We start from the raw sequence: 9,287 nt of genomic DNA, 5'->3' as shown, positions 1-9,287 counted from the left end.
TAAATGAGTGACCAGCTTACATACTTTCTCTATAATTAATGAGTCTATGAATACTGTTAAAAGAAAGGAGAATATATCACATCAAATATTTATATACAAGATACTTAAATTCAAAATGATTTACAATAACTTACCATCAGTTGGGAGGTTTCGGTGTAAACTCGTCGATACATTTTTTTTTGCATTCCTGGAACACTTTTGATTTAGTTGGAAATCTACTCCTGCACTTTTTTATACAATCAATTAATTTAAGATTAATTGCAACATAATAAGACGAAGTCGAAGGTAATTCAGGAATAGTATTATGAAGTTCAACAATCGCGTAACAAATATCTATTCCAATTATGAGCATTATTAGTGCATATGTGATACTATTTCTAGCCATAGATTTCTCTTCTCTTTTTAATCTTGCAATGACGAATTTACCATAGACTAGATTTTATATAATATTGAAACTATGCTTAATGTTGTTAAATAACATGATTCTAGAATGAGAATGTTCCTTGCTTATTCTAGAATGAGAATGTTCCTTGCTTAGCTTGTATGTGTATTCTTAATACTGAAAGTTAAAGGTACTATAAATAAAAAAAATAAAACAAAACTCTTAGTGTTCCAAACTGTTGTTTAGAATATAATTATTTCATTAGTTTGAAAATAACGTATAAGTATGTGACATGCCAAACACCTTATAGTATAAAAATTAATGCCGTGTATTTTTTATATTATACCATTGTTAGTACAAACAGGGACGACTCAGACAAAATTAATAATAGGGGCAAAAATATATAAAGTAAAATTTATGTATAGATATTTTATTTTTATTTTATTTTATTTTTTTATAGTATATTCTAACATAACAGATCAAAGATTAATTTGTTATGGATCTGAACTCTATTTAAGAGTCTATTATTGTTCAATAAATTATTATATATACAAAATAAAATTTAAAATTTTGACACTTGCTCAAATGAACTACTAATATTTTAAGACATATTTCAAATAATTCCTAATTAGATAGTATCATAAAGTTAATTATCACTATTTTTTTAGTTTATTTATTTATTTATTTTAGGGATAAACATAATATAACAAAAAGATAAATATTAACATTTATATGTAATTATATTTTTTATCAAAATCTTTGTGGGGGCAAATGCCCTTTCTTACTTCTATCTGGATCCGTGTTTGAGTACAAAATTTTGACTGACGGTAAAAATTCGACCATGACAAGAGCAGAATATTGATTATGAGAAGAGTTGAGTTGAGAATAACTCAAGTCGACGTTTAGTAATCACACGTGATTTTATTTGGAAGTACTATACAGGACGTGGGGTTTGAAGATCAAGGTAAAAGCAAAGATGTGGGGTGTCTACCTTGAAGAATAAGGTCCTTCATAGTCAAGACAAGGTCGTGGGTTATGAGAGTCTGAGAAAAATAGGAAAATTAGATCGTGGCACGAAAGAAGCATTATACAGACCATCTTTGTGAGCTATAAATAGGAGAAATTTGGAAGAAATAAGGGATTTCAATCTAAACACTTCACCATCACACCAAAGTCTGCAAAATTTCCAATCACACTGACACAACAGAAGATAATAAAGTGCAAATGCATGTGAGTGTTTGGAGTCAACTTTTAATTTATTTTTTTTCCTTTTACTTTTGATTTATGTTTATTTTTTTTTACGTATTTTCTTGTCATTTCTTTGTTTTATGTATTTTGTTTTTTATTTATTTTCTTCAAGCATTTTCCTGTCGAAGCATAAGAGTAGCATTAGTGGTTGTAACTTTTTTCTGACCAGACCCTAACTCAGCCAACTCCTTCGTAAGAATTTCGATCCTCGAAGCCATGGCCTTTTCTTTAGCCTAACCTTATGACAAGACGTCTTCAATCTGAGTCATAGTAGCCTCTCATTTCTTTAATTAAGCATCATGATTAACTAAGACTTCGATCGACTTGTTATGATCTTTCTCAGCAGTCTGGGACTTGGAGATATAATTGTAAATGTCTTCAACAAAAGCACTTAGAGCTGTATGAACTTCACTTGGAATTTTTGAAAGTCAGAGCATCAATGAGTCAAGTTTTCATGTCAGCATTGTTGTTAATGTCCTCTAAAGGCTTATTGAGGCAATCGAGAACTATGTTAACCTTTTCAACAATCAGGGGATTAGGATCTGGTGGCGTTTGAGGTTAAGGAAAAGTGACATCTTCTTCATGAGTCGAAGCGTCTAGCGTTGATTCTTGAACTTGGGGTACAATGATGGGTTCCGGATCTAAAAAAGATAGCATCCTAGTTACTTCTGAAGAGTACACTTGTCGAACTTCGGACAAGATATTTCAAGATCAAGGCCGAGGTCCTCAAAACTTAAATATCCAGCCACAAGAGTAGGAATGTTGAAAGGAGGCTCAAGATCTTGTTCGACAACAGCCTCATCTGTGTCAGGTATGATTGTGGAAACAGCTGCAACAGTTGTCGAAGCAGGGCCAGACTCTTGATGTGTCTCGGCATCACCGGGGAGAGGCATATAGCTTGCCTACAAGAGAGAAAGTAATACGTATTAATATCTGAATAATTGCAAAAGAAATGGTAAAAGAAGTAATACAAGAATTTATACCGGTTCGGAATTTAACAAAATAATTTCGTTGTGAGCATAGCCCAAACCGACATTCGATCCTCAAATCAAATTTTAATAAATTGGTTGTCACAAGTACAAACCCCAATAAAAATTATACGAAGTATTTAAACCTCGGGTCGTCTCACAAAGAATTGCAATGAAGTGATCAATTATTGGCTATGAAGGGGACAAGGGGGTTTGATTTGGTAATTAACAACAAAAGTAAATAATAAGAAAGTAAATGACAATTAACTAATAAAAAAAGAGAAAGAACTTTTGACTAGTCATAGGAATTGAGATCACCATCCTTGTCTACAAACCATATATTGACAATTATGAGGGACCAACCCATTTAGTCTACCTCTATGGTTAAAGTGCGTACAATGTCTACTTCAACACTTGAAGTACGTCAAATAGGCTTGATCAACATCAATCCATAAGTCCTAACCTAGCTATTAATTGACTTAGTAATAAGCTAGTGTCAATAGTTATCAAATTGACCACTAAGGGTTCTCATATCATCAATTCAATGAGACCCAATGACTCAAGGTCACTCAATTCTCTTAACCTAGGCCAAGAGTAAAGAAAGCTACTCAATAACTAGAGAAAATATTTTAACAAACTCCTAGAGTGCAATAAAAGTAAACATCACAAAATGTAAGAATTAATAAAATACATAACTAACACAAACAAGAAATCAACAATAGCAATGGAGATAAACATAAAAAGACATAGAAATATAAAATTGCATTAAAAGGAAATTGAAATCAACAAGAGTGCATCAACATAAAAATGACATGAAAAAGAAATTAACAACAAAATCTAGAAGAGCAAAGGTGTAATAACAAAGAATTAAAAGGGAAAACTAAATCAAAACAAGAATTAAAAGTTGGATCTAAGGGAATTTAGCCTAAACTACCCTAAATTCTAAAGAGAAGGGAGAGCTTATCTTTCTAGAATTCTAACCTACAACATGATGAAAAACTACACTATGATTGCTCCCTCCCATTCTCTTGCAATCATTGGGTTCAAAAGCATCAGAAATGAGTTGGATTTGGGTCTCCTTGAGCTCAGAAATCGCCCCCGGCGTTTTGCCTTTAAGAGAGTCACGTGATCAACATCACATGTGCGCGTGGATGACGCATGCACGTTGATTGATGATTCTCTGGTCACGCGTGCGCGTGGGTGATGTGTGCGTGTCGCTGGTGAATCTCCTTCTCACGCGTACGCGTGGGTGACATGTGCGCGTGGCCTTCAGTTCAGCAAATCTTCTTTTCTTCATGAATTCTCCATTTTTGCATGCTTTTTCTTCATTTCTTCAACCCAATCTTTGCCTTCTAATCCTGAAATTACTTAACAAATATATCAAGACATCGAATGAAATTAAAGTGAATTAAAATTAGCGAATTAAAGGCCTAAAAAGCATGTTTTTACTCTCAAGCACAAATTAGAAGAAATTCACAAAATCATGCTATTTCATTGAATAAATGTGAGAAAAGATGATAAAATTCCCTAAATTCAACACAAGATAAACCACAAAATTGGGGTTTATCAAGAAGCTAAGTATTTTACCAGTGGAGATTCAGTAAAAGCCTGAGAAGCGGCTGTCGATGGCACAGTTTAAATTGGGATTGGAAAAAGAAGAGGTGGATTGACCATTTGTTTTGTAATGATAGGAGGAACATACATAGTCACTTCGACTTCAACATTAATGGGTTGGTCGACTTCCCGTTTAGAATAGCTTTCTGTTGCGACTCCTGTTTTTGAGTCCCGTTTTGACTTTTTAGATTATATATATATACCTTTGAGGAAGCAGCAAGATTTTTCTTTTGAGCTTTCTTAGGACCAGAGCCCATAAGGATGTCGAGAGGATGACTTTTCTTAGAAGAAAGAATGGCATCACTCGACCTACCCCGTCTTTGACCAGCACCGCACTTTGATTTCGCTCTTTTGGGAGCGGCATCATCATTTGAGTCCCAGTTCTCTTCGACTGGTTGGGGATCAACGGCAATGCCAATGATTTGTGTCGATCGAGCAGTTGAAAATACATAGAAAATATAAGATGAGTAAAGATGTAATTTTCCAAGACCTAAGGAAACACAAGATACATGAAGGATATCTGATGACTCGCCATCTTAAACGGTTTTTAAATTATTTTTCTTCTTTATTTTCTTAGATTTTGATTAAATTTCTTATGAATTCTAATAGAATTTAATAAATAATCAAATATTTGGAGTTGGGATAGTATTTTTATATTTTCAGGAATTTTGAGCTTAAAAAGCAGCAAAAATCAAGGCTTTTTCACAAGAAAAGCACAAAGAAAATAAAAGCGTCGCCCAAGAAGCGTGGCCCAAGAAGCGTGGCCCAAGAAAAACGAAGACATACAAGCCAACGCACAACACATGCACGCTTGGCGGAAGGCATGCATACCCGGCGGATTTGATACACGCCCGGTGGACCCCAGCACTCCCTTGATGCACACCTGGCGGCTAGTGATCCACGCCCAACGGATCTCCTTCCTGTAAGTGAAATTTTGGGCTTTTTGCTCAATCTTTCACTAATATGAGCCCGAATTACATATAATTACAACTCTCAACATCCAAGATTCCACAAATTAAGGCCCAAACTTAATTATCTACATTATTAGAAGCCTTAATTACATTCAGAAAATTGAAGACTCTAAAAGATTAGTTATTGATTCTCTCCAAAAGCATAAGAGATTTAGTTGTTAGGATTTAAATTGAATTTTTATTTTTGAATTTGAAATTGAAGTCAGTACCTTGTCTTTCTCTCCGAAACATAAGATTAGGATAGTTATCTTATCTTCCTCTCCAACGGATAATATTAGTTTAGTTTTTAATTTGAATTCTAGAATTTAGGCTATAAATAAGTGAGCATAGCTCACAGAGAGGACCATCAAGTCCTCAGACTACTTCTCTTCTTCTTGTTTTTCTTACTTCTTCATGTGTAACTAATTCTCTGTCAAAGAGTTAGGAGCTTTGTTTATGTTTTTTATGGATAATTAATTTATGTTTATTTTATTTCGAAGTCTTGTATTGATCTATTTCATGATTGAGTTATTCGTTCTTCATTCGGATTAGTGGATTGAAAAGTAAGCTAATTCTTCTTGGATTCTTTTATTATAATTGAAATATTTGATATTTGAATCAACGCTTGAAAACTCTTTCACATGACTATTTGAATTCGGCTAGGAATAGTAGTTCAATTAGTGTGCGACACATACATGATTTTCAATCACTCTAATTTTAAATAAGTGACATATAATTCAGATTAGAACAACTTTTGAAATTAAGTTTTTTTTTAAGATTTAATTGGATAGGACTAGCTTGAATACGTGACATATAATTCGACCTAAGGACTACTTTTAAATCTTATTTGAATCCAAAATCAGTTTTTGTGCTTAATGTCTTGATTAATTAATTGACGCCTAATTAATGCTTGAAAAACTGAGGAGCCAAGAAATTAGAAATCAGTTACTAAAGGTTTTGTCGTGAAAGATCGTTGCAAACTTCAAGATAAATAAACAAGATTGGTTTTCCTAAGAACATAAGCATCTCCAAAGCCCTTGACTCTCATCATCACTGTCTTCTCTCAATTCATCATTCAAGTTCACTATCTGTGGTATCCAAGCATTCAACACTCAAGATTCTCAAGGCTCCTAGCAAGATACTCTCTTGCCCTCTTCGATCATCAATCAGGTTTTATTTATCTAATTAGACTTTTTAATCAGAAATTTGCTTGTTCAATCCTTTAATCTTCATGGGAACGATATCCACTCACTGTGGTATTACTTGTGCGATCCGGTGCACTTGTCGGTACCCGTGAGCTTTAATTTTTACTCATCAACATCCAGCGATCCTTGTTTGACCGTGAATTTTATCACTAGTTCCTCGATAGTAAACGGCACTAGTAGTGTTTATACCCAAGGTTCTCAGGTCATTTTCTCGAAGTTGATAAATCACCCCTAGGGATCCTTTAAGAAGGTCTGGTATTCGATCAGCAAGGCCAAAAGGGGCATTAAGAAAAGGAGAAAATTTAAAGGATTGCATAAAAGATTTCTTTTGTACCAAAGGATTTCGAGTAAAAGCTTGTAATTAACGCTCGAGCATTTATATATGTGTGTTTCTTTCTTTTTCATATCTCTAAGGCCTCGTTGAAAATATACCTTACATTCCCCTAAAATGCCATTTAACCTTGTAGTATTTCTGGAACTTAACAATCTCTTTGATATGCTTACCTTTAGTTTTCTTTGACACTCTAGAAGTCTGCGCAGTAGGAAGAACCAAATTAAAAATGGCTTGTTCAATCGAAGAGCAATGAGAAGTATAGTAGGTTGACCACCACTTGTGAAAAGCAGGCATTGAAAGAAAACAACGAGTGAGATCAAGTCTTTGGTACTAAGTGCTCACTCTATGATTATTCAAGTCAAGGATTTGGTCAAACTTCTCTAGTTTCGACACCTCATAATGTATTATTTGAGCCTCAGGGAGAGTGGGAAAGGTAATGCTTGTGCTAGGCCAAATTGTCGTGACACGTATTGAGGAAAGTAAGTGACTAATTTATTTTTCAAGGCCATTTCCGATTCACATGGAAGATCTACAGGGAGAATTTGAGGAGTTAGTGTTCTAGACCACAAATCGTCGACAATGTGTTGGTTATTAGGTTTGGAACTAATGAAAGAATGAAGGTACTCAACCACACTTCAACGGGTAAATGAATGAATTTGGATAATAAGAAGTGTTGTCATTAGTTTTTATCTCAAGAAGAGTAATGAGGTGGTAGAAAGCATCGATAGCAGACAACCCAAAATGGACCAAAGGGATTGATCAATGATTTGCCCCATCGGATCTCACCAACCACTAAAGAAAGTGGTTCATACAATTGACCTAAAATTAAAGAAGGGATGTCGATGTACTTTTTATAGTGAAACATGATGGCTAATGGTAAATAGTATTCTTTTTTATTTAAATGGATTTAGGACAAAAACCAAAGGTATTAAGCCATAAAAGAAGAAAGACTACATGCTCACTATCAATAATAGGATCACCATCATATTCCATATTGTTCTTAATGAAACCCGACACATAAGTCGAGTCGAAATTGATGTCAAAAATATCATCCGAATACTCGGAAGCCCATGACACACACTCCTCGTCGGGAGCTATGCTAGTTAAAACAGAAACTTCCATCAAAGTAGGCCCAATAATCCCATAAGAAAAATGAAAATTATTAGCAGTAAGGCTCCAAAAATATAAGCTAGCTCTTAAGAGGTGTGCAATATAAGAGAAGTCGAAGGTAGCTAGTTTGAGAGCAAAAACAATCCCTACTGATTTCTATATAGGTTTGTAAGTCGGGCCAACCTCGACATCCAAGTCGAAAGAAGAGAACTAGATTCCTTGGGAGGGGCAGTTCTAAAGATTCGACTAGCAAAATAAGAAGCCCTAACATTTTTTTACAGAAAATTAGAAGGAGATGTTCAAGGGGAGATGAAAAGAAAGAAAAGTCGAATTCAATTTGTTCTTGTGTAGAAAGAGACCCTAAAAATGAATATAAGAAGCCGGTAACCTTGAAAGGAAGGAATACATGGCTCCTCCAGAGTTCTGTGGTTTCAATATCCATATTGGGGACCTTCAAGCTTCCATCTTTATTATAAAATTGTGCTACATCAACCACCAAAGAAGGAGGAGGGATGATCTGAACATCATCATCTTTTTCGCAATGTGGGGGAGGAAGTTGAGCGTAGTGGTTGCCATGCTAGATGCAGAAGCTACGGCGGTAGCAGTAATGACCGGAAGAGAAGAAGAAACAAAAGCCATAGTTGCAGGAGTACTGGTGGAAGTGGTAGTGGTAGCAATAGTTGCAGAAGTAGATGACGCAGCAGCAATGGAGGGTGACGCATTTGGTTGAGAATCCATCTGAATGGCAGAGAGAGGTAGTGAACGAAAGAAATGTTCTTGTTTTTAACGATGAAGATGAAAAAAATGGAAGATGGATGAAAGTAACGAACAAAGTAGTAATGCTTTGGAGAAATATGAAGAATTTCAGAATTAAAGGCCCATTAAAGCCCGTAAGAAACGTTGTGTATTCTCAGAAAAACGCACGCATCGTTTCAAAAATATCATAACTGTCTTTTTAAATTCTGAAATTTAAATTTAGCACAGAATAGCACATGATCAAGTAAAACTTATCATTTCATTTTCTGAAAAATAAGTTTAAGCGGCAATTTGTTAGTACAAAAATTTGACTGACTGTGAAAACTCAACCATGACAAGAGCATAACATCAACTATGAAAAGAGTTGAGTCGAAAAGAACCCAGGTCAAAATTTATTAATCGCACGTGGTTTTATCTAAAAGAACTATACAGGACGTGGGTCTTGAAAACCAAGGTAAAAGCAAAGACATAGTGTGTCTACCTTAGAGAACAAGATCCTTCAAAGTCAAGGCAAGGCCGTGGATTATGAGAGCCTGAGAAAAAAAAGGGAAATTAGATCGTGACACGAAAGAAGCATTCTATAGACCATCCTTGTGATCTATAAGCAGGAGAAATTTGGAAGAAATAAGGTACTTCAATTTGAACAATTCACCATCACACCAAATTCTGCAAAATTTTCCGTCACACTGACGCAACAAAAGACAATAAAGTACAAGTGTA

The sequence above is a fragment of the Arachis ipaensis genome, chromosome B3, assembly GCF_059453495.1.
Source record: "Arachis ipaensis isolate K30076 ecotype BB chromosome B3, ASM5945349v1, whole genome shotgun sequence".
Lineage (NCBI taxonomy): Eukaryota > Viridiplantae > Streptophyta > Magnoliopsida > Fabales > Fabaceae > Arachis > Arachis ipaensis.
The sequence above is the reverse complement of the archived record's forward strand: the minus strand, read 5'-3'. Positions refer to the sequence as shown.